The sequence below is a fragment of the Chelonoidis abingdonii genome, chromosome 1, assembly GCF_003597395.2.
Source record: "Chelonoidis abingdonii isolate Lonesome George chromosome 1, CheloAbing_2.0, whole genome shotgun sequence".
NCBI lineage: Eukaryota > Metazoa > Chordata > Testudines > Testudinidae > Chelonoidis > Chelonoidis abingdonii.
The window spans coordinates 343,762,536-343,789,959 of NC_133769.1; the positions used below are offsets into that span (position 1 = coordinate 343,762,536).

Genomic DNA, 27,424 nt, shown 5'->3' on the forward strand with positions numbered 1-27,424 from the left:
AGAGAATCAGATTCTAATTTTCCAAAAAGACTCACCACCAAATATCTTTTAACTTCCAGAAATGGTCATGTCACATTTTAGGCTAAGGATAAAACTTAGTTCTTATTTCATCCAAACTGGACTTCCAGATTTAATTTAGTGTCATGTGGTATTCCTGCCAGTGAAGAAGAGATGTGGTTGGTGTTATTCATACGGAGTATGGGTCAAATATTAATGAGTGTGTGAAAATGTTACATTTTTGTCATTCAACTCAACAAGAAAACTTGTGAGCCAGTATTTCTCGCAACAAATCCCTTCACAGTGAGGCTATAAAATGAATAGCATGGGAATTGGCTGGTGGTGTCTTGTCCGGAAATAAACATGATTTCCAATAAATTTATGTTACCCTTTGTTTGCCTTATATATTCATGCTGTCCAGATGAAACAACAACACAGATGGTAACTGCATTGTGTCCTCTTCAGAAACAGATTAAAAAGAATGCTTGTAAAAACTAATTCCTAATCCCTCCATAACAGAAACTCTTCACTGGTAGTTGAATAAGGTCATTAGGCAATTAAATAAAATCTATAGAACCATTTTGTGCTTCCTGTCCGTGCAATCAGTTAAACTTCTGCAGTTAGAAATGAACTCTCAACTTTATTTTAAAAAAACGTAATGTTTATTTTAGTAAAAAATCAGTTATAAAAACCATTTATTAATTCAGGGGAAAATGCCTTGAGTTTAGAATTTCTATAAAACAATATGTAATTTTGATGAGGGCTTTTGAAAGAACCACACAAACACACTTCACAACATGGAACTTAATTAGAGTCAAATCCTAATCATGCTTTCATCAAAGACAAAACTTCAAAAAGAGCTCACTCTAAGAACGGATTTCAGAAATCAAGCCTCTTGTAATGTATCGTTATCCTTCTTTTATAGAAGGGGTAAACTGAAGTTTGTCACAAAGTTCAGTTTTTCCATACTAATGTAATTGGAGAACTATGTATTTTTAGTAAAACCACTTTAGTTCATTCAAATAGAAGTAATTTTCAACCTTAAAAAATCTTTGTTACAACTTTAATATTTACCCAGTAAGCTTTTTAACAGTGGTGGAGGTTGCTCTGTTTTGCATGCTATTTTTACATGTTGCTCCATGAGATAATTAAATATGAATTTCTCATAACCCTAGTTCAGTTCCATGTTATGTTATGGTCTTTTCAATAAGTTGGTATGAAAACTTAAGCTGAGTTAACATGATTCACAGGCAGGATGCTTTTTCTTCTGACAGGAAAAAATAACTCTTCTGTGCCCAAATCCACTCATGACATACATACTCTTCCACCTTACAACTCTGTGCAAACAGAGTAATATCCAAACTAGTAATATATATATGCTTGGTCTTTAAAAGGGCCAATATCATAAAGCTGAAAGTAATTATAAGCCAAATCAGCTGGGAAAAAGAATTTAAACAGAAAAGTATGAATGACACTTGGGAAAAGTTTAAAGGCCACAACTGAGAAAGAATTTACAGCAATTAAAATAAGCAAACAACTCCTTTCCCCCCCCATCTTAGATGAAAAGTGAAAGAAGCTATATTAAAAAGAAAGGAAGAAAGAAGGAAAAGTCGATATCAACTAATACATATTAGACGCTAGTAATTATAGAAATTGATAAGGGAAGCAAAAGGACAGATGGGAAACTCTATGGCTACCAGAGTTAGGGCAATAAGGAGATTTTAGGTGTATTAGGAATAAAACATCCAAACATTACTAGATGGATCTGATAGAATTGTCACTAATAATGCAGAAAACATAGAAGTATTCAATAAATATTTGTCATGTATTTGAGCAAAAGCCCGATGATGTAGTTACATCATACAGTGATTACAAAATACTTTCTATTCCAACTAAAGAGGATGCTAAACAGCAACTATTAAAGTTAGACATTTTAAACCATGAGGTTTGGACAGCTTCCATCCAAGAATTATAAAAGAGCTGGCCAAGGAGCTCTCTGTACCATTAAAATTGATTTCCAATGAATATTGGAAAACTGGTGAAGTTTCAGAAGATTCGAAGACAGCTAATGTTGTGTCAATATTTTAAAAGGGTAAATGGGATGACAGGAATTTATAGGCCTGTCTGTATGTTATTTATCCCAGACACAACAATGGAAGGGCTGGTGTGGGAGTAGATTAATAAAGAATTAAAGGAGGGTAATATAATTAATGTCATTCAAAATAGATTTATAGAATACAGAACTTGTCAGACTAACCTGATATCTTTTTACGATGAGATAACATGTCTGATTGATCAAGGTAATGGTGTTAATGTAATTGTGACAAAGTTCCTCCTCCACCTTGGTGGGTCCTGCACTTATTGGCGGATTTGTTCACCTCAGTGATCTTCCCTTCTTGTGGAACACACAGTCTGAGTCAGCTCCTCCTGTGTCTGATCAGGAGTTGGGAGGTTTGGGGGGAACCCGGGCCCGTCCTCTACTCCGGGTTCCAGCCCAGGGCCCTGTGGATCGCAGCTGTCTATAGTGCCTCCTGTAACAGCTGCATGACAGCTACAACTCCCTGGGCTACTTCCCCATGGCCTCCTCCAAACACCTTCTTTATCCTCACCACAGGACCTTCCTCCTGGTGTCTGATAACGCTTGTCCTCCTCAATCCTCCAGCAGTACACTCTCTCACTCTCAGCTCCTTGCCTTCTTGCTCCCAGCTCCTCACACACGCTCCTTCTCCTCTGGCTCCTCCCTGCCTGACTGGAGTGAGCTCCTTTTTAAACCCAGGTGCCCTGATTAGCCTGCCTTGATTGGCTGCAGGTGTTCTAATTATAGTAGCTATCTCTACTGCCTTCTAGAAAGGTCTTAATTGGCTCCAGGTGCCTTGATTAACCTGGAGCAACTGCCATTTGGTTACCAGAATACTAGGGATTTGTTTAGCCTGGGGCTAACATACCTGTTTCTCAGTACTTTACTGTAGCCATCTGGCCTTGCCCCATCACATAATATACTAAGACTTCTGTAAGGCATGTCGTTTTGATACCACATGACATTTTAATTAAGAAACTAGAATGATACAAAATCAACATGGCACATATTAAATGTATTAAAAACCAGCTAACTGGCAGGTCCCAAAATGTAACTGTAAACAGGGAATCATCACTGGAATAAATTGCTTAAGGAGGTTGTGGAACAGATTAGACAAACACCTGTCAGGAATGGTCTAGATAATACTTAGTTCTACCATGAGTGCAGTGGACTGGACTAGGTGACCTCTTGAGATCTCTTAGGGGTCTCTGATCATCAAGGGGGGAATGTTCCTAGTGGTGTACTGGAAGAACTGGTTCTTGACCCTACACTATTTAATATTTTTCTTGATAATGAAGAAAACACAAAAATCATTACTGATAGTTTTCAGATGACAAAGGTTAGGAAATGATAAATTACAAGATGGACAGGTCACTGACACAGATCATTTGGTAAGCTGGGCACAAGCAAATATGGGTAACAGAAAATTGATAATAGAGGGCTCTGTAATCCAGCAGACCAAAGTATAAGATCCAACAGCTGGAAATTGATTCTAGAAAAATTAAGACTAGAAATAAGGCACATTTTTTTAACTGAGGGTAATTATCCATTGGAACAGTTTACCAATGTTATGATGGATTCTCTACAGGAAATTTTTGAATCAAGATTGGATATTAGACTTGAAGCAGGAATTAATTCAGCAAATTCCTAAATCCTGTGTTTTGTGGGACATGAAACTAGACAACTTCCATGTCCCCTTTATTCAGCAACCCAATCTTCATATATTGGCTTTGAGCATACAACAGAATAAGACAAGCCAAAAAGAGTAAAGTCTCCATAGCAGCTGGATCACACAGCCAGTGTCCTATGTCTTCAAAACACGTTTTAATAACTGACCATCAGATACAGGGTGAGTTTGTGGAATTAAGTTGGGTTCTTTAGCATCATGAATTTTTTCAGTAACAAATATTCTGTAGACCAGATTAGGATCTCTGTTACATCTCTACAACCCCACTGTCCTAAGATTATTGTATCATCGCAATCTCAGTAGCCTTAAATGAACTGGCACAGGTATAATTTGACCTGCAGATTCTCTATTGCTGATGGTGATGCAGGATCTGTAAAGAACGTTTTTTGACTGTCAAAGTGAAGGCTGAGTTTAAGGAGCTGGTAGTTTTTAGTAGCAAAATGAACAAATTTGATATGGAAATCAGTGAGAGATAATGATTACAGAATTTAACAATGCAACTGTTTTACAAAATCAACTTCAAGAGTACAGCTGCATGTAAAGGACAAAAACATCCAGACTTAATCTGTTTGCATTGTTATTGAAAAAGAACAATTGCTGATAAACAGCACTTATTTTCAATTTTTTCAAAATAAAAAAGTTTCTCCTAGGCTTTAGTCTTTTATGCCAAATTTGAGCCTGGAGCAAACATTTATTGCTGAGCTATATAAAACCCATTAAACTCAGGGTTTAAAAGAGAATGTATTTGCACAATCCTAAAAAATAGCACTCTCAGAAAACTAACTCTGAACAAAATAAAAATTGTGGGGGTTCCATTCTATATATATGGTCCAATCCTCTGTGCTGCCAAGCACCTCCAATCTCCATCCATTCAAAAATAGGATTCAGCCATATATTGATCTTAATGGCTTCTATATCAAACAGGCTTCATTTACAGTTTGTTAATTTACTTTGCAGACATCAACTCTTTTAGTCTGCTTTGGTTTTCATAGTGTGCTGATGGTTATAGTTAACTGAGTTGGGCTCCCAAAGTCAAGTTGTGCTTTCTGGCTTCTTCACTGTTGCCTTTATGATAAATATAACAATGGAAATGTAATGCCTTCTGCTTTCTGAGGATTGTACCTTTATATTTCTAAGAATTCTCCTCTTAGCAAAGTTCAGCAGCCATTTTATTCTCAGACTTGTTGCAATGACAGAGGAGGCACTCTTACTGATGGAGATTTTATTTTTTTTTCCTTCTTGTCATTTTTCTAATTCTACAATGTAAGTTGTTTTAGGCAAAGTACACTTTATTTTTACTGCATGGAAACATCACCATCAGCAATATGTGTTCTGCAATCAGAATATAGCGCCAGATACTCAGCTAGACTAAACGGGTATAACTCTAAGCAAGTCATTGGATCTATACCTATTCATCAAAAATCTCAGCCATAACTGTTAAGGTGCATGACAGAAGAGTCCAGCTCATTTCTCTCCTTTAGATTGAATCTTTTCACTTAGAATGCGGGCAGACAAAGAGGATTCTGGTAATTTGGGTTAAAAGGTGTCATTTTTACATAGCAGTTTTTCTGACTACACCACCATTTTCAACACACACTATGCTGTGCAATTTTGATAGCAACATTATAAGTATAAAACTAATATAAAGAACCTCAGTGGATTAAAGTAGTCGAGGACTAGAGTAATGCATATGCTGCAGTCTGCTCTACAGCACAATAGTTGAATTTGGCTGTGCACATCAGATCAAATCTTAGCTACAGAAAACATTCACATTTCTGATTTGAACAGAGCAGACAAAGAATTCTCCTTGGAGAATTTCCCCTTGGGGAAAAATACAGTTAGAGATTAAGAAATTCAGTAGCAGTGAGCTACTGAGCAGATGCTAGGTAATGGCAGGAATTAAGGAACTTCATGGTAGGAAGGCCTGCAGTAGTGTCACCTGTGGCCACCATAATCATGTGTCATTGTGAAACAGGAGATTAGAGATACAACAGATACATACCCAAGGGGCAGTCAGGAAAGAGAGAAAGACAGTTGGTTAAGGTACATGTCTTGAGAGGGGAAATAGAAAATGCATTCAGAAGTAGAGCAGTAAGAACATGCTGACAATACACAGAAATTTTTGAAAAATATTCTTTTTAAATTGGATATAGGTTTGGACCACTGGATCCAAGCTTCCATGTTTTACATAAGAGGGATTCAGAATATGCACCTACGTCTAAGTACACAATTCTGAAATAGGATGAAACAAAGAATTATGTCCTATGACCCCAGAGGACAGGAGCCAAATCTCAGTTTTGAGGTCTGACCCATTCTAATTTAAAGACAGTTTGGCTGGTATTGGCATTCGTTTTAACAATTTATCTATTCCTGCTTCTACTTATACATTACTAAGGGTCGAAACCCTGTTTGTTTTACTACCTATGAGTAGCCACGGAGAAATCACTGGCTATAATCATATAAAAGATTTAGCATCAAATAAGTTATAGGGACAAATTTTGCATCAATAGGCTTTCACCAATATAAATGAGAGAAGATTTTGGCCCAGAAGGGTTCATCACACATGACTGTCCATGAACTGATACCATCACAAAAAGAAGCTATGGCAAAAAGAGCAGGAACAGGTGAAATTTTAAAATAAAGTTACTGTTTTCAGAAAGAGGAGCCTATAATCAAATATGTTCTCTCTACCCAAACTGATTAAACAGAATGTTTTTAGACCTTTTCCATAAAGTGTCAGCAGGTCTAATTTTAAAAGGGCAGGTCAGACTCTAATTATACAGCTAAGGGTTTTTTTTGAGGGGGGGGGTTGCCTTTCACCATAAGAAGGTTAATACCACTTTAAAAAGGTAAGCAAAGAAAGAACATGCTGTAACCTTTTATCTTGTCTTTAATTTGACACTAACAAAAGCTGGGGAAACACAGCCTGCTGCCTCCTCTCATATCACCAGACTTTGTGTGTGTGCAGGGCTGGCTCCAGGCCCCAGCGAAGGAAGCAGGTGCCTGGGGCGGCCAATAGAAAGGGGCGGCAGTCCATCTATTAGCAAGCTGGCACGTCCGGGTCCGCAGTGGCAATTCAGCAGCAGACCCTTCAGTCTCTCTTGTCCTTTTCGGCAGCACTTTGGCGGCAGCTCAGTCGCTCCGCTTCAGTCTTCGGCAGTGGGTGCTTCAATCAGGTTTGTCTTGGGGTGGCAAAAAAACTGGAGCCATCCCTGTGTGTGTGTGTTACATCCCCAGAAAGTGGTATTAGCAGCAGCCACATATAGATAGGTAGACAGATGCTCCCAGGAGAAAGGAACCAAAGAGAGACGCATACCATTCCCTTCACACTGCATAAGAAATTAACTCTCAGGAGAGCAGTACTTTGGAAAGAAAAAAAGAAAGTGGCTACTATATGGTTTAAAATCAAACATTACTGACAACATTGTCAAAGGCCCTCCAAGTATGATTATGATTATAGGGCTTGAATGTGCCTTAAGGAGGCAAAATCCTGTGTGTGGAGGGTGCAGAGTCACACTGCATCAATGGGAGCCCTGATGGAATTGTGCCCCATGTGTCGCCAGTGCAGGAAAACTGCTCCAGCTGCACAGCTGTTCAGGGGATGGCCTCTGCAGATGGCTAGCTGTAAAAGGGGGGGCTAACCCCTTCCCCATGTTGGGATGGACTGCCTCTTCAATTATGCCAACTTCTTCTGCTTGCAGCTAGAAGAGCACACACAGAAAAGCCAGCACATCACACTCTGAACAAAGGTTGGTTAAGTCGATGTAATGCTGTATTTACATTTCTATAATCTTCTGGAGTAAACCGAAAACCAGAAAGAGTGAATAATACCATCATGGTTCTTTACTTCAGCATTTTCTTCTAAGATTCCAAATTGGATTGTGAGGTCAATGCCAATCAGACAAATGGGATCAAGTAACTACTTAAAGAGATCAAATAATTCATTACAGTGGCTCAGCAAGATTCAATTTTAAAAGGCTGGGACTTTAATTCTTGCAATCCTTAAATCCTGAAATGGATGTCGAGATGCAGGTACTTTTTTGAAAAAAGAGGCACAGTACATATTCTGTGCGCAAAAGATTTATTTTGTGCTCTCATTCACAACTTAATTGTACAAAAGAATGATTTAAAATACCATCCTTTAAATGAAAGCCCATGTCTTCTCATATTACTTCCAGCATTATCATCTTACATAAAACCTATCATTATGCCATTATGCAGTAGCAATCAGCTAAATGACTAGGGCTTAGTTTTATCCTTTTAGATGTTTTTTGTACACCCTCCAAAAATAAATCAGAATAATGAGAACATGAATTTCGGTCTCCAACATAATGGTCATGTCTAAAAATTAAGTTAAGAACAGCAAATGTATGACCAGCTCCAAGATCAGCTTCTGGGTCCCATTCAAAACAAAGATAATTAGCAGATGCCAAGTAATGTTCTAGAACAGTGAAACTGAAAAACACTCCAGTCCTTTGAAAATATGTGGACCAAATTCTCTGGTAGCCTAACTCTATTGATGTCAGTGGAGTTAGGCTAGTAGAAAGTTTGTTCCTAAATCTAAATTACAAGATCAGGGCCAGCTCCAGGCTCCAGGCACCAGAGTACAAAGCAGGTGCTTGGGGCAGCCGATAGAGAGGGGTGCACGTCCTGCTCTTCGGTGGGAAGTCTCTCACTCCCTGTCGGAGGGAAGGACCAGCCACCAAATTGCCGCTGAAGACTGAAGCGGCGGCGATAGAGCTGATCACGATTGTGGCTTTTTTTTTGTTGCTTGGGACAGCAAAAACCTGGGAGCCGGCCCTGTACAAGATGCAGAGAGTTACTCACAATTTCCAAGACTTTGCGAATTCAACTGCTTTTTAACTTTTCAAGTGCCTTTGCCATCCCTTCGTCTCCATTAATCACTTGTGCTATTATTTATAATGCTATTACAGGAGTGTACAGAGGTACAATCAGGGGCTGTACAAACAAGTACTGTAGTAAAAAGGCAGCCCTGGCCTGGAAGCGATTACATGCTCACGCCTCAATACAGCAAACAATTATACACACAGGTTTAGCTTTAAGCAGCTGAGTCCCTTTGAAGTCAGTGAACTGCTTGCATGCTGAAAGTTAAGCACCTGCACGAGTGCTCGTAGGACTGGGGACTTAGTTAATGAAAAGATTCACCAGACAAAGAAACTGGTTAAAATGGAGGGAAGGGAGAACAAGATAACAATAAGATGAGCATGTTTTCTTGCATATGTAAGGGAATTTTTGCCCCCTTACTAACATTCAGCAGGGGTTGTTTTGGTTGGCTAGCTCCTATTATTAAAAGAAGGGTTGATGGGAAATCACGACCCTGAGATTGACAGTCCCCAGGAACAATGGGGAGAAGCCAATGCTCCAGGTCAGCCTGAATGACAGGATGGACAGGCTAATAAGGGAGTCAGGAGGCCGGGAGGGTCCCGTCCTCTATGTGAGCTGGAATTGCCTGGGTCAGACAGAGTGGGGCTGAGCTAAGGAGAAAGCAGGGGCCCAAGCTGAGCTAGGGAGCAGAGCCATGCCAGTTCCAGAGGGGCCAGAAAAGCAGCCCAGGAAGCAGATCAGAGTTGGGAGCAGAGTCACGGAAACAGCCACAGAGCCAGAGACACAGCCTAGGGAGAGCAGATCTTGTGCTGGGAGCAGAGCTGCAGCCACTGAGCCAGGTGTGGTGAGCAACCGGGGCCAGCCAAGGGGGAACCCTGGGAAAAAGGCCCAGCACAGAAAGACACCTCCAGCCAAAGGTCCTTGCAGGCCATACTGGGAGGAGGATCTTAACCTGATGGGGGGCTGATGCTGGGAAGAATGGTCCCACCACCCAAAGCCTGAAGATGTGTGGCCACCACCATTGCAAATGTCCGACCTGCAGCATCCCCGCAGCACAGCCAGGGCCTGAGAAGGTGGCCTGGGACCTACAAGGAACAGACTGTGAAGTGCCCTGATGTCCAGAAACACTGTTTGTAATGTTCCCTGCCATAGAGCAGGGTGATGTGTTTTCCTTTAACCTTTCCGATTTTTCCTTATTCTTTTTTAAAATTAATTGTTAATTAAACAACTTGTATTTGCTTTAAATTGTACAAAACGATCAGTGGGCCAAGGAAGTGTCCAGTGCAGAGAGAGTACCCCAGAGTGGGGACACACCAGCCCCTATACTAGGTGACCACAGCAGGGTTGGGGGTCGAACCCCCCAGGAATCCTGAGGCCAGCCTTGTTGGGGTTACGAGGACTCTACCAGACAGAAGAGTGGAAGGGGAGTCCTCAAGGGCAGGGAGGCCTCTGGGTAAAGGAAGAGGGAGCGAGGACTCAGATCCTTTCCCTAGCCCACCTCCCCGGGGCAGTGCAGAAGCCTGGAAAGTTCTCCACAGTAGTGGGACCATTCCCCCGCCTTACACATAGGTTAGCAGAGTACACAACAGTAGATATCTTTCTAAAAGATATGCTAGAGCTCAAACAAAAGAGATGGGCTGGAAACAGAAGTTACCTGGTTAGGTTGTACAGCCAGTGTTATGCAACAGGCAGGGCCGGCGCTTCCATTTAGGTGACCTAGGTGTTCGCCTAGGGCACCAGGATTTGGGGGGGCAGCATTTTGCCGCTCGAGGCGGCAATTCGGTGGTGGGGGGTCCTTCCGCGCTCCGGGTCTTCAGCGGCAATTCTGCAGCGGGTCCTTCACTCACTCCGGGACCTGCTGCCGAAGTGCCCTGAAGACAGGGAGCGCGGAAGGACCCTCCCACCGCAGAATTGCCGCCAACGACCGGGAGCACGGAAGGACCCCCGCCTAGGGCACCAAAAACCCTGGCGCCGCTCCTGGCAACAAGTGATCATCATAATGGTCACTTCTGTACTTAAAATCTACGAATCAGTAATCTGTCAGTGAACTCTGATTTCTATCAGGTAATACTTCAGTAACTCTTTGTCAGGGTGGTTTTCCAGTGCTTTGCACTGCTTAGTAGAGCTAACCAGATGACAATAATTCTGTTTCACGAAAAATTTCACTGATTCAAAATTTGTTTTCTTGCTGATGAGGAACAAAAATGAGACTTTTCTAAAATGTAAAGAAAAAACAAAGCAAGACCCCTCAGCAGTTGAACAGACAGGGCTCTCAAGGGATTTGGGAGACCTAGATTAAAGTCCCTGGTGTGCCTGATTCAAAAAAGGATTTGAACCATACTCACCTGCATCCCCAGTGAGTGCCCGAACTACAGAGCCATAAAATCAATTTTCCAATAAATATTTATTTCTATAATGTGGAACGGCTCAAACAAGAGAGACAGAGAGAGAGAGACTGATTCTACATCTTGGTGGGTGGGGACTGAAACAGGAGCCTGGGTCTCCCACATCCCATCTGAGTGCCCTAACCTCTGGGCTATTGGCTCTTCAGGGGGAAGCACGCACTCCATTTCTCACTCCCAAAATGCCACCCGGGGCTGAGAAACCTTCCCAATGAAATATGAAAAGTTTTGATTTTGACAAACTGGCATTTTCTGATGAACAACATTTAGTCAAAAAAATCCTTACTGGCTCTAGTGCGCAGTGTCGTCAGCTGCCGTTGACTTCTTCTATGAGAGTTGTTAGCACACAGCACCTCACAGGCTCAGAGGCCTGAATGCACAAGCTTACTTGAGAGAGCTCTTTGCACAGAGACATAATAACGGCTTTTCACATGAGTGTCTGGAGTTTGACAGCTGGACATTACAGCACTTTAATGTAGTAAGATATGATGTTGAAACAAGACAGATACCAATGCAAATGGACACTAATTCATTTGCTAACGATCCACATCAACCATAAGACCGGCTGCCAGTGGTTTCCTGTCCTTTCGTCAAAAGAGAGACAGAGCCATTTAAATGTTTTAATTGTCGGGAGAGAAATGGATTTGCTTTTATCCAATCAATATTACTTTGACTAAGAATCAATTAAACTGACAAGGCTTCTACTATTGAAGTAAGTAGGAGTTTAATTAAATTCCATTCTATAGTCTATGTAGGGTACAGAAAGAGAAGGGGCATGTAAGGGCCACCCTTTTTAATGTGTAGATTGGTAACTTGGTTAGGAACAAGTCATAAATTAAAACTATAGTGCATTAACATTTTACTTTAAATCATACAGTACATCAAAAGAAAACCACAGCTATATACTGATACATTCTAGTACAGTACATTTTTGTGTTTAAAATGCATACACAATGGACAGCTCTGCATGTCTTTTATAGCACAAGGATACAAAGTATAAAGGGGCTTCCTTCTTCCATTTCCCTAGAAATTAGCATTAAACAAAACTCTTTTTGCCCATTTTCTCTATAAGTTCACTGTACATGCAATGAACTATTCTAAGATAACAATGAGTTTTTTAATTGATTAAACTTTCCCCCTCACTCCCCAGCAGCACAGCTCAATACTCTCTCTTAGGTGAAGAAGTTATTAAACCATTTGAAAATGTCATTTTCAGAAAGGAATTTTCTCTTTCTTTTTTTTTTAAACTCCTGAAGTCTGAAGCAAGGCGGGTGTGGGTGAGGTGGTGGTGAGGATTAGCTCAAATCCTAACAAATTTCTGAAAAATATTACATGAAATCAAGCAGCAATTTGCTGGCAATGTTAGAAAAGAAAAACTCTTCAAGCAAAACACCTAGAATGTAAGATCTTTCTGCAAGCTACAAAACCTCTGATCATTTAGCCCAAAGCTTCCATCACTCCAGACTCCTGACATGATGCCTATTCCAGTTTTATTTTCCTCAGGCTGCTTTGCTCACCGAGGCAAGTAATTAGAGTACTCAATAATAGGGCCACAGTTCCACATTAACTTTCAATATTATCATCCTATTGCCAGTGGCTAAAACAATGATAACAATGGTATATCTATATTCTTCCTTGCTAAACATCTATTAAAATAAATGATTCAATAAAAATCATCTTCAGCTTTCTTGTTCTGAAATTTGCCCCCTTTTATACAATTCATATACAGTTCTAAGTGACTTACAAGTCCCTCTGGCTTTACATCTTTTCTTCTAATTGTTCAGTGGTTCATTTCACCCACAGCTTTTTGTCGCCAACTTACTTAGTGCTGGCATGATGCCAGTGCTTTCATTTGATGTTAAGTTAAGAGTTGATGAAGGGTCCCCAAATATTGCTTGTTTATTTTTACCGTGTTAAGTTTTTTTATAGATACACCTCTACCCCGATATAATGCTGTTCTCAGGAGCCAAAAAATTTTACTGTGTCATAGCTGAAACCACGTAATATCGAACTTGCTTTGATCCACAGGAGTGTGCAGCTCCGCCCCCCCCCCCCGAAGGACTGCTTTACCACATTATATCCAAATCCATGTTCTATCGGGTCGCGTTATATCGAGGTAGAGGTGTACATATCCTGATGTTTTTGAAGTTCTATTTTATACCTTTTAAGTATAAAACCTGTATATCTTTATCTCCCTCATGATTTTATCACAAATCTAATTGATTATAGTTGGTTGAAATTTTTTCTGTGGAACAGTTTTCCCCTCAGAAGATGCTGTTTCATCAAAATCATAATATTCTCGAGTAATGCATCAATTGACAGGGAAAAAGTCTAAATGAATTGTTACAGGATAAAACATTTTGTTTCAATTATCATTTTGATTAATTTCATCTCAAAATGTATACCAAATATTGATGTTAATATTCTATTTACATATTAAATCTATTATATTTGCTCTCTTAACTATATTACAGTGTTTTGACATCAAAATGATTTGACATCATCAAAACAAAATAATGTTTCTGTGCCAATTTTTTGAGAGAAATTTTGAAACTTAAAGTTTTCATTATGATCTGGAATCAAAACAAATTTTGAAATGTTAGAATTTTCCATGAGAGGGAAATTCTATTTTCCAACCAGCTCTAATTGATTACAAATGCATCAGTTACAAACACTGGGTCTAACTCTGCAAGCAGTTATGTACAAAACTACTTCTTTACACAAGTGAGAATTGTCCTATTGTCCCGGATTCAAAAAAGATAAATTCATGGAGGATAGGTCCATCAACGGCTATTAGCCAGTTGGGCAGGGATGCAAATCCATGCTCTGAAGTGTCCCTAACCTCTGTTTGCCAGAGGCTGGGAATGGGCAACATGAGATGGATCACTTGATGATTACCTGTTCTGTTTATTCCCTCTAAAGCACCTGGCATTGGCCACTGTTGAAAGACAAGGTACTGGGCTAGATGGACCATTAGTCTGAGTCAGTATTGCCATTCTTATGTTCTCATAGTGGATCTAATATTCCAAGTAATGGCATCAATCCTGGACAAACCTACATGTATAAATGCTGTGTTAGATTACCAGTTTCAAAATGAAGGACTCTAAGAAGTATCTGTTTAGAAGCTAGAAAGATAAAGATTGTGCACAAAGGTTAGGCTTCATTCTCATCTCACACGCACCAGAGAACATCAGGAGTTATCCCAATTGTGCAAAAATTGAGTTATACCAGTATGAAACCAGTGTAAGTGGATGCAGAATCAGGCTCCTGAAGTTTAAGGAATTCTCCATCCCATTACATACTCCTACCAAAATTATTATTCTGATTATTAAAATACAGTTTAAATGTAATTCAGTCTCTAGCTGATTACTGGCACAGACACAGAAGATGGAGTGAAAAGTGTCTCAAGGCAATGCATACCAGCACCAGTTCCTGGATTCATTATGCATTTGGGGCATAAAAGTCTGGAAATTTTACCAAGGCTGTGACAATAAAATAATATTTAGCTCTCAGTGATTTTAATATAAAAATCTCCGTGTGATTTTCAAATATTAAAACTCTCAATATCACTCAAAAGCCTGTCATCCACGGAGAAACAGTAGGAAGTATGTTGTCTAAACTCATCTAACAGGCAAAGAAAATCAGAGTCCATACTAAGCCATGGTGCATCTAGGGAGCAATAAATCCACAAAGCATTAAGAACCTCTGTGTGGAGTCCCACTAAGCTATTCACTCTCTTACTGCTGAATTACACATTTTGCCCAAGTCATCATAATGCCGTGTCTCTTTAGGCACATGTGCATTTAGGGTATGTCTACACTGCAGTTAGACACTTGCAGCTGGCCTGTGCCAGCTGACTCAGGCTCACAGGGCTCAGGTTAAGGGGCTGTTTAATTGCAACATAGTTGTTCAGGCTCTGGCTGCAGCCTGAGCTCTAAGGCCCTCCCCCTCCAGCTTGAGTCCAAACATCTGTACCACAGTTAAACACCACCTTAGGTCGATTCTTGCAAGCTCGAGTTAGGTGGCACAGGCCAACTGCAAGTGTCTAATTGCAGTATAGACATGACCTAAGAGGCAGTTGTCAGAAATAGATAGCTAAGGGTTAATGTTTCTTTTACCTGCAAAGGGAACCAAACACCTGACCAGAGGACCAATCAGGAAACTGGATTTTTAAAAGCAGGGGAGGGAACCTCTGGAGGGTTTTGGCTTTGTCCTTGTCTTTTTTGTTTCTTTCGGCTGTGAGAGAACAACTTTTCTTTCTACCCTTCTGTTACCAAGTTGTAAGTACAAAAGGAAAAGCAATAGGTTTATATTGTAGTTGTATTTACATGTGTGTACTTTGCTGGACTGGTTTAAATTGGCTATTTTTTGAATCAGACTGTTTATTCCTAATTCCTTATAAGCAATAGCCCTGTATTGACTCTTGAATGCAGAGTTGATATTCTATGTAATTTCTCTCTTTTTATATAACGTTTTCTTTTTAAAACCTGGTTGAGGTTTTTGGTTTCTCTGGTTAAAGTTACGGTCCGAAGGGAGGGAGAAAATCTCTTTGTCTTAGCTTGATTGAATGCATAGCCTCAGGGGGGAAGGTAAATGCCCTCGCTGGTTTGTATTCAGAGTTAAGTACAGCATCGCTCAGGTTAACCGCAGGGAGGGGAAGCTGGGGATGAGATAACGAGGAGACAAGGGGAGGAGCTTGTTTTCCCATTGGTGGTGACTCAGGGGGTGTGGGTCTTGGGGGTCCCCCAGGGAAAGATTTGGGGAGACCTGAGAGTTATCAGGGCTCTGAATCCTGATTGGTGGCAGCGAGATAAGATCCAAGCTGGTAATTTAAGCTTGGAGGTTTCATGTTAGCTTCTCAGTTTATGAACGCTAAGGTTCAAAGCTGAGTAAGAGGCTATCACAGCAGTTTTTTGGTTTTTCTCTGACTGCAGTAGCTCAGTTCTACAGTCTGCACAGAGCTCTGCTCTTCTGTGTGCTATTTCTTCCAGAAAAAGCAAAAGAAGGCAGTTGGCAAAGTCATCTACATCTACTGTAGTTCAGTCTTAAAACACTCACAGGCACCAGCAACAGACAATTATAGCAGGGTCACTTTTTTTTCCTCCACTGTGCCTATTTAATAACAGTGATTCTGCAAACATCTTTACAGGGAGAGAGCGCTGTTTGGCTAGTAACGACTCTGTGGTACTGCATTTAATTAACATGTTAAAATGCTTCTGGAGCAGTCACGCTTGATTTTAGTTGGGGGGAGAAAAGCCTCTGATTTCTTGCTTGTATTTGACAGCTATTTCCATAACAATGACTGAAGTTTAAATATGTTAAGTCAACAATATAATATAGAGATAGCCAGAGAGGTGGCAAATACTCATTAACTTTGTGGCATGGTCTATGTCATTAGCGTTAAATGGGATCATTGAACCAGGACACCAATCTCCTGCTGCATGAGTGAGATCCTGATACATTGGGGAGTAACAAGAGCTGGATTAACTAGCATGGAGTCTGAGACTAGCAGCCAATTACTACATGAGAATGCAAGACTTTGCATAAATTATCAGTACATAGTATTCTCCTGCCGGACACATCTCTTTCGAGACCATGGAACACCTTGAATGGTTTTATCAAGTGCAAACTTTTTTTTTTTTAAAGTACAAAACCAGCAGATGCGAATTTTTTTTCTAATGAGGCTATTAGTACTGCTTTGTGAGTCTAGAGTCACTGCAACCCGACTCCCTTCAGACAATAAAGTTACTACTGGACCCTGGAGGAGGTGGGGGAGGGAAGGGAAGCCAGAGTCTGAGCCCCGCTGCCCTGAGTGAGGGTGGAGCTCGGGTTTCAGCTTCAGCCCCGAGTCCAGCAAGTCTAATGCTGGCCGTGGTGAGTGGCCCACTTGGGGTCCAGACCCACAGTTTGAGAACCACTGATACAGACTGAAAGAGGTATCCCTGTATCCAAAAACAGGAGACCTAAAATTTAGTAACACTTGGATTCTAATTCACAGTATTGCCAATCGTTTGCTGTGTGATTTAGTTTCCTCCCCTCAGTTGAGAAATATATGCAGCATCCATTTTAATACTTACATGTTTCACCAAGGTGGTGTGAAGGTTCAGAGTTTGGTTGGCTGGTTGGTTGGGTTTTTTTTCCGGGGGGGGGGGTCTTTTAGAGGTTTTATATTCTTGTTTAAAAAGCACCATGTAATTGCATAGTCAGTATTATACCGCAAGGACATTAAAATAGCCATACTAGATCAGACCAATGGTCCATCTAGCCCAGTATCCTCTCTTCTGACAGTGGCTAGTGCCAGAGGCTTCAGAGGGAATGAACAGAATAGTCCTGTCGCAAGTAATGGCAGTCAGAGGCCTAAGGACAACCAGAGCATGGATTTGCATCCCTCATCATCTTGGCTAATAGCCATTGATGGACCTATCCTCCATGAACTTATCTAATTCTCTGTTGAAACCAGTTATACTTTTGAGTGGTAACAGCTCATTTAGATCCCATCATTTTGTATATACAGTCCGTATTATGTTTTCCAATGTGCAATACTTCGAATTAATCAACACTGAATTTCATCTGCCATTTTGTGACCAGTCATTCAGTTTTGTAAGATCCCTTGTAATACTTCACAGCCAGCTTTGGACTTCTCTTGAGTAATTTTATATCATCTGCAAGTTTTGCCACTTTACTATTTATCCTTTTTCCAGGTCATTTATGAATATGTGGAACAGCACAGGTCCGAGTACAAATCCTTGGTGATCCCAATATTTTTACCTCTCTCCATTCTGAAAACTAACCATTTATTCCTATCCTTTAGTTTCTATCTCTCAGTCAGTTACTGATCCATGAGCGGACTTTCTCTCTTAGACTCATAGACCCATAGGTCAGAAGGGACCAATATGATCATCTAGTCTGACCTCCTGCACAAGGCAGGCCACAGAACCCTACCCATCCACTTTTATAACAACCCCTAACCCATGACTGAGTTATTGAAATCCTCAAAATTGTGGTCTGAAGCCTCAGCTGCGAGAATCACCGCAAGCGACCCATGGCCCACGCTGCAGAGGAAGGCGTAAAAAACCTCCAGGCCTCTGCCAATCCGCCCTGGAGGAAAATTCCTTCCCGACCCCAAAATATGGCATCAGCTAAACCCTGGCATGGTCGGACAAGATTCTCCCAGCCAGCACCCAAGAAAGAATTCTCTGCAGTAACTCAGTTCCTATCCATCCAACTTCCCTCACATCCATTGAGCAAGACTTTCTGCTGATATATCCAAGATCAAATTGCCCAAATTAAACTATCCCATCAATAAAACATCCCTCCCATATACTTATTCAAGCTTAGTTCTTAAGCCAGCTAAGTCTTTGCCCCCACTTACTTTCCTCGGAGGCTGTCCAGAACTTCAGCTCCCCTAACGGTTAGAAACCTGGTCTAATTTCAAGTCTAAACTTCCTAATATCCAGTTTGTACCATCTTGTCCTTGTGCCTACATTAGTACTAAACTTAAATAATTTCCTCTCCTCCCTAACGTTAATCCCCTGATATATTTATATAGAGCAAGCATATCCCCCGGGCCTTCTTCTTTGGCCAGGCTAAACAAGCCAAGCTCTTTGAGTCTCCTTTCATAGGCAGGTTTTCCATTCCCTCGGATCATCCTAGTAGCCCGTCTCTGAACCTGTTCCAGTTTGAATTCATCCTTCTTAACATGGGACACCAAGAACTGCACACAATATTCTCAGGTGGGGTCTCACCAGTGCCCTTATATAACGGTACTAACACTCCTTATCCTTGCTGGAAATACCTCGCCTGATGCATCCTAAAACTGCTTTGCTTTTTTAACAGACATATCACATTGGCGGCTCCTATAGTCATGCCTGCTATCAACCAATACCCCCAAGGTCCTTTCCTCCTCTGTCGCTTCCAACTGATGCGTCCCAACGTATAATCTAAAATTCTATTATTTAATCCTAAAGTGCATGACCTTGCAAACTTTTCACTATTATATTTCATCTCTTACTATTACTGCCAGGTTTACAAGGTGGTCCAGATCTTCCTGAATAGTATCCGCGGTCCTTCTCCGTGTTCGCAATACCCCAGCTTCGTGTCATCTGCAAACTTTATTAGCACATTCCGCTCTTTGTGCCAAGGTCAGTATAAAAGGTTAAATATGATCTTCCTCAAAACGTTCCGTTAAAGGGGAGTACTAGCACTAGTAACCTCCTTCCAGCCTGACAGTTCAACCCATTGCAGTACGACCCGCTGGAGTCTCCCCTTTAACCAGTTTCCTTATCCCTTACAACTTTCATCATTCATCCCATCTTTTCCAATTTAACTAACAGTTCCCCTCATGCTGGACCGTGTCAATACGCCATTACTGAAATAGAGAGGTAAAAATTAGATCTAGCTCCGTTGTCAAGTATATCCATCACCTCTCAAAGAATGGAGACTAGGTGGATTTGGTCACGATCTTCCTCTGTAGTAAATCCATAAAGTTGCAACTTCGTCCCAATTACCATTGATCAATGTGCTTAACTACTTTCTCCCTTAAAATAATTTTTCCAAGACCTATACACATACAGACGTTCAGCTAAAGGCCTATAACTAACCCGGAATCACTTTTTTTCGCTTTCTTAAAAAATAGGAACTTACGTTAGCAATTCTCCAGTCATATGATACAACCCCCGAGTTTACCGATTGCTTAAAAATTCTTCACGTAACAGGCTCACAATTTTCACGTGCAGATTTCCTTTAATATCTCCTGGATGGAGACTGTCCGGGCCCTCCGATTTTGTCCCATTAAGCGTGTTCAAATTTTGGCCTCTACCTCAGATGCGGCGTATTCATCCACCCTCATATCCAGATTTCCGGCTATTATACACCCTCATATCCCTTAACTCCTCACGAGTCTTATTTAAGACTGAGGCAAAGTTCCACCAGTTTGACAAAGAAGTATGCATCTGAGTAAAAACTCTTTAATTTAATTTTTAGATTAATGGGCTATTGTCTGAGGTTATCCGTGAACCTTCCGTTGTCCGTTCTCTCAGTGATTAGCCTTGTAAAGTGGATTTATGGTCACTTAGATGTTTCTGAATTGTTCATGTTTTATAGCAAGTGGCAGATGGCCCCATTTTACTATATCTATTGAATTTATCTAACCTTATTTTACCGTGTGGTGTGTGTACGCTGATTTAATATTTTGGTTAGGTTTGATTACCTTGGTGCAAGGTCCAGTTTCAAAGCGGCTTTTTAGCCTTCCTCACTTTATCCCTACATGTTCTGACCTCACTAAGGTAGCTTCCCTTGCTAATCCCGCCTTTCTTCCACTCCCTGTAAGCTTTCTGCTTTTTCCTAATCCCCTCTCTGAGATGCTTGCTCATCCAGCTTGGCCTACAACTCCTGCCCATGGTTTCTTATCTCTTATCTCATGATCGCTTACTTTGTTTTGATTTGCTTTCCTTTTGCAGGGTAGTCAGCTCCCCCCAACCTAAATAGAGTCTGCATAACACGTTTAGACTATCCATTAGTAGGTGCCCATTAGTAGAAAACTCAAAAGTGTAATACTCTTCCCCTGCTGCTGATTATGCTTTGTGTGCATGTCCTCCAGGCAGATTTTCCCAGAATGCACTGGTACAAACTCAGGCAAAGTGCAGTGAATGTGGATACACAAACACAGTTCAGACATGGCTGCTTTGTGAATACACCTGCTGTGTTGACAGAGCTCAGCCGTCTTTGCTGTAACCAGTTTAGATGAGTGTGTCACAAACTGGTTACAAAACCAGGGTTCTGCTGGTAGTGTAGCCAGGGCCAACATGTGAAATTGTCACATTAATGTTCAGAAAACATGTGTTTTGACTTTTACAGGGGGCTTTCAGATTTGTCACCCAAGAACTACATCTGTAACCTTTTGACTGAAAGAAACTCAGTCACCAATGACCCTGGGTATGATTACTTTATTTAAAACATTAAATTTTGCTCGATTGAATGGTATAATTATTTTACTTCAACATGTAACTTCTTCTGCAAAGTTTCCACCTCTGCCCTTCTTTACCCATTTGATTATATTAGTTTCAAAGACAATCCATTCCGTGAAACAGACACACTTGACTGAACAGTAGAGAATACCACTGGAGGGCAGCTGCAACATCCAACAGTCACATTTACGATATACTCTGTGTTCCAGGGAAATCCCTACTGAAAATGTGTACAGCACTGTGCACAGATTCAAGGACAGAAAAGAGCTACAGTCATTCACATTAGGCAATTTTATCCTGGGGTATACTTCACAAAATATCTTTAAAATAATAGATACAGATATAAAAGAAATAAGAACTCATGGAAGAATTAGGCAGCTATATCCTGAGGTAGTTAAGCTGCTCTATACAATAGATGGCATTAGTTACTTCCAAGCTGACTCCATAACTCCCCCCCACAACCTGCTGCAGAAATATAATGTCCATTATAACCAGAATGCAACACACATTTCAGTTTAAGCCACTAATAGAATTCCTGTTTATTCCAAGTTTCGTTGTGGTTACAGGGCCCTCTGGTATACGATAACTTAAGTAATAAGACAGCATTTTGGAGAATTATTGTGTATCTGGGCTATGTTTTGTGAGGCATAAGACAAACGGTGGAATGACTGCAACTACCTGAGTCATATAGTAAATTAATCCCTTACAAATGTTTTGTCTGGAGTCTATTATTTCTGTTTTAAAATGGACACTTAGAGAAAAGAAATGAAGTGGTGTTATCCACACATTTAGTAGGGATTATTGACACTATGTAAAATGTGATTGCCAGACAAAGAATTAATTCTGTGCAGACTGCAAAAGCTGTTTCATAAAGAAAAGTAGCATTTAACAAAGGAACATAAGAATATCTGTACAGGGTTAGGCTCATGCAGCATCCTGTCTATATCAGTGTCCAGAACTACAAACAGGGGAAAAGAAAAGAAATCACTAAGTGGACAGTAATAGACTAATCATACCAGAGAGGAAGTTTCTTCTTAACCTCCATCACACAGGGATTAGTTTATATCCTGAAGTGAGGGTTTATATCCCATCAAAACAATTAATTTTTATCTTACCTAATGTACCTGTGGATTTCTCATGAGCAATATAGATCTTTAATGCTTTCTTGACACTAAATAAGTTCTTGGCCCAAACAGGATTTTGAGCAGTGATTCCTGTATTATGAGAAAAAGTAAACAAGGCTACCAATGCACCTTTTATATACCATTCTGCATACCGTGCCTTTATCATGTTGCCCAATCTTTGTCTCCCCTTTAAACTAAACAGACCCAAACTTTTCATTCTCTTCATATGGAAGTCTTTCCATGCCTCTAATCATAGTCACTACTTGGATCTAAACTACTTTTACCTCTGCTACACTTTTTTCAGTTAGTGTGAGCATAAGCGAACCCCAGGAAAACACATATTATCATTGATTTATATAATGACATTACAGTAGCATTGTACCGATTGAGTATCCCGAAAATAGCATGATATGGCTAAACAAAACAATGGTGGCTTTAATCTTATTTATTTTGGAAGGAGCATATCCCAATACAGAAAGCTTGTTAACCAATATCTCCTCCTCCAATCCTGTTAGCATCGAAATAATATGAAACAAGCAAGCAAAACTGCAAACTTTGTAACTTAATTTTTCTTGATAGTATACATTTTATTAAAACTGATGTATTTATAATTCTGAGCAATTGAATCAGAGACCAAAAAACCCAAATAAGCTGTTCTTGAAAATAATCACTTAGGTGCTGGTTGTATTTGAGGTCTAGAGGTCTCCAATACAATGGTGGCAATGTCAATTTCCCTTGAAAAGAGGAACAAACATTCCTGGGGTAGATGTCACATTTACATCTGGTGCCCCTGAACCCCTATAATCCATAGTTGAATGTTCCCCAAGAAAGCCTGTGTAATTACATAGTACAACATTGTTCTGTTTTTGTTTTTGTTTTACTCTCAACAGACTCATGAATCATAGAACAAAAAACAAGGATATTTTTAAAGCTGATTAGGAGATTTTGACACACAACCTCCATTAATTTAAATGAAAGTTGTCTATCTAAATCCTTCATCAGCTTTGAAAAATCTCAGCCAAGACATTTGGAGGATCTATACAAAACAGATAATAGAATTCTGCCATGGCACCTATGATTAGCTATAAAGACATGACATGGGCTACCTAGATAGTCTATATTAAGTATCTTCTCTTCTTTCTCTTTGGCTATCCTTCTACACAAGGACATCTGCTGGCCACACGGATTCATTGGTGAGTTTTTAAGTGGCTGAGGAGCCCAATGCGTGACCAGTCTTTCCACCGTCCTTAATGCAGGTCTTTACCCAAGGCCTCCCCCTCTTGCAGCGTTCCCCTTTTCCAAGCCTCCCAGCTGGGACTCCTAAGCCCTAGGACACCTCCCACAACAAACCTTTTGCTTCCAAGCTTGGCTTCCCCTGAACCACCCAGATCTTCCACCTATTCTAGGGGCCACTGCCTGAGCCCTCCCCTTCTTGAGAGGTTCCAGCTTCAGTCAGTTCTCACCAACTGCTTTCTCCAAAGCTCCTCACCAGCATCTCAGATACTGTTCACCTTTCAAACTCAGCTCTCTCAGAAGCTACGCCTTCCAGGTCTTCACTGCTGCTTCCTTCTTCCCTGGGTCTCAGACAGCTGTCACTTGTCCCTTCCTGATTCTCTCCGAAACTGACTTGCCAGATCTCTGAGTCACCTGGATATCTTTCCCTCTAAGGCCCAGGTGCCCTCTCTTAAGCTGAACTGTGGGGGGCGGGGGGGGGGGCGGGGAACTGACCAGTCACAGGTGCCCTGGCCTTTTTCTTTTACCCTAGAATGTTGATGAATAGTAATATATCTATAGCTACAACCAAATCATTGTTAACTAATGCTGCAGCACTACTGTGTGTGCATCCATAGGTATACGCATATACACATACATACAGAGCAGTACTGCAGGACTTGTTAACAGATTTGTCCCACAAATCTGCAGATAATCAATAATTTAAAAATGCATCTTCTACATATGTATGTCTTTAAATTTACACAAGCACTGAGAACATAATATATGGTTATAATTATAATTATAAGTTCAAAATGGTTTCACTCTACCTGAATTATTTCTAACAATATGTGAGAATAGATGATTTTAAAAGATATCACCTTGAAATTTGATCAGTTTCAACCAATGAAAAATGCCAATGACTTACCCGAGTCCCCCTACCAATTGTTATGATTTTATAAGTGCCAATTCAGATAGCATGTGATACAGATCTCACTTCTGGGCATGGTTTATTCACATGCACCAGTAGAATTTCTCAGACATTGTAGTAAAACCATTTTCCAATTTCACAGTAAACAGAAACATATAAGTAGATAGACATATGTCATTTTGATTAGATATAGCTATACCTTTTACTTATTCATTTCCAGAAAAAGATGCAGACACAGGACAGATGAAACCAACCACAGAAGAAAAACAGTGAAACTGACTATCCATAGAAATGCTGTCAAAGGCACAAAGTAAAACTGAAACAGAGATTTCTCTCCCTTCAAATCTCTTTCAGTGCTACTAATCTTAGGTGTTGCTTGTAACAGCAGTAGGTAATAACAAAAAAAAAAAAAACACACCAGACACGGGAGTGATCTTTAAGTTGACAGTGTCCCTTTAAAGTCAACTCGATACAGACTAGCGTCACAGCATGCTGTAGCTGTACCTTCTTTCTCTATGAAGCTGTTTTTTCACTGTCATCACGGACTTCCCATGAAATGTTGAACTGATATTTGCCATGAAAAACATGAAGCTTGAACTTTCTACTAGTTTTTCTGTTTACACATGCAGTTTTTATATCTGGCCTGGACATAGGGTTAGTATGACTGTTGCCTAACTCAACCGTGATCCCCTTACAAATGCAAATAATCCCACTGGCTTCAAAGGAGTTACTGGTGTGAGTAAGATAATTTTACTTTGGCCCTTAGTTTGAAGTCCTATTAATCATATCCAAACAGAACATACAAATAGGGGGCCAGTAGGGTCTTTGTGGAAGGGGGGCAATAGTTATACTCCTTTCCCTCTGAACTGGAAGAAAACTACTCTACACGAACATTGCTGTGGGACCTCACTGGAAGCAGTGGGGAGTGTGTGGGGTTAGGCTGGCAGAACTATGCTGCAGACATTAAATACAGCAACCCATCTCCTTTTTACATAGGAACTAAAGGCCAGATCCATAGGTGGTAGGAATGGATGTACTTCCATTAACTTCAGTTGAGTTATGCCAGTTTGTACCAGCTAAGGCACAGGCCCTAAAACTCCATAGTGCTGCAGGAGTTGGCAGGGCCAGCTCCAGGCACCAGCGCAGCAAGCAGGTGCTTCAGGTGGCCAACAGAAAGGGGCGGCACGTCCGGATCCTTGGCGGTAGAGCTGCTGCCAAAGTGCCGTCGATCGTGGCTTTTTTTTTTTTCGTCACTTGGGGCAGCAAAAACCATGGAGCCGGCCCTGGGAGTTGGTGAGTGACCCACAGGACCTTTCTTCTTCATATCTGGTCAGTGATCCATGGTATTTACCCCCTGTGCTATCTGTGAATTCCTGGCTTTTTAAAAAAGATTGATCTTCTTTCTACAAGACTGCCATACCCATTTAAACTGGAGGACAATATAGTAGATGATAGTTGCTTTTAATTAAGTGTTCCACCCTACTGATTTTCTGCCAAAGGAAATATTTAGGCCACCTTCTCACTAGGTTTCCTTTCCCTCCTCTCGTTCCATGGTCTTTCTTTTCTTGCTGCCTGTCTCTTGCTAAATAATGCTCATTCATCTTCATTTTGCTCACAGTTGCTGTGATTTGCTACTTGAGCCCTTTCAATCACACCAGTGAAGGACAAAAAAACAAACAAACAAAAAACAGCCCTCTTTTTGAATTTCCTTGCCTCTGTCCATTTGTGGCACAGAGTTATTTACGTGTATTCCTTTCAATGCTTTAGTTACCGCCAAAGCTATTATTATTTCCTTCCCTTTCAGTTGATGCACATATTCAGTTAAAAATCAATTGTGCACCACATCCACCAACATACCCCCAGACTTATTTCCTCTACTTAATATTTTCCAGTCTGTGCTTGGATAGTTAAAATGTTCCATTAATACCACTCAGGCCTTTTTACTTTTTTTTTTTTTTTTTTAAATGCTCCATCATTTCACAGCCCATTTGTCATTTATGGCAAGATGGCCTACTGCATAGCTAGTTTACCCTCTGAAATGCCATCCTCAATCTATAGTATCTCTTCACTCTTAATTTCATAGATGTCTGCTGGCAGTTGTCTCAAGTACAGCTGGAAGGGCCTCTCACTTGGAACATGAGCTTTAGAAAAAAATTTTCTAAAGCTCTAAACATGGGGATTATCAAATTGTGGCTACTTATGCTCAATGTCCATGTCTAAATGTGCATTGGAGGCCAACACCTGCTAGAGCAGGGTTTCTCAAACTGGGGTCGCCACTTGTGTAGGGAAAGGCCCTGGCGCGCTGGGCTGGTGTGTTTACCTGCCCCATCTGCAGGTCCGGCTGATCGCAGCTCCCACTGGCAGCGGATCGCTGCTCTGGGCCAATGGGAGCTGCTGGAACAGCGATCCACAGCCAGTGGGAGCCGCAGTCGGCTAGACCAGTGGACAGGGCAGGTAAACACACCGGCCCAGTTCGCCAGGGGTTTTCCCTACACAAGCGGCGTCCCCTGTTTGAGAAACCCTGAGCTAGAGATAGGACTGTAGCAAAACCTTGTATCCTTAAAACTTTAAACTTTGGTGAGAGCAAGACACTTCTGTTCCAAACCCAGATCTGGGTTTTGTAGCTGGCCCCTCTTGCTATTATGCATCAAACCACACACAGACCCAAACATCCCTGTCCTAGGGATAGTGTGAAATGTGGGTTGGAATTCTGCGGTTCCCACCCACCTCTTCTACTGACTCCCTAGAACTAAACCAGCATGTTAGCAAACACGAGGCTTCAGGATGCGAGGATTCCTGAAGCTGCTCATCAGCTCTGAGGGAGGCACAAAGGAGGTTGTATTTGAAAGTAGAAGATAATGTCAATGAGACAGAAATTAGCAGAGTGCAGAGGAGTGGTAGATAAGGGGAGATAAGAAGCAATTGTAGAGCTGTTGAACAGAAAACATCAGACCAGAGTGAGGAAGGTGATGTGCAAGAAAAGCAAAAGGGACAGTTTTAGGGGAAGCTGTAGGGGAAAAAGCATTAGGTTAAAATAATTATGAAAAATATGGGAGAGCCCTGGCACTTAGGTAACACAGTGACATAAGACTTGTCAAGAGACTGCAGACCAGGCCAGCTAAGAGGACAAAAACAGACAATTTGATTATCAGTATTTGTATTTCAGCAGCACATAAAAACACAG

At 40.9% G+C, this 27,424-nt stretch overlaps 1 protein-coding gene across 1 annotated transcript in view; it reads right to left on the minus strand.

Annotated features, from left to right (window-relative positions):
• Positions 1-27,424, minus strand: part of CNTN5 (contactin 5) — a 1,078,547-nt gene that overhangs the window by 831,243 nt on the left and 219,880 nt on the right. The gene's annotated exons all lie outside the window — the stretch shown is intronic.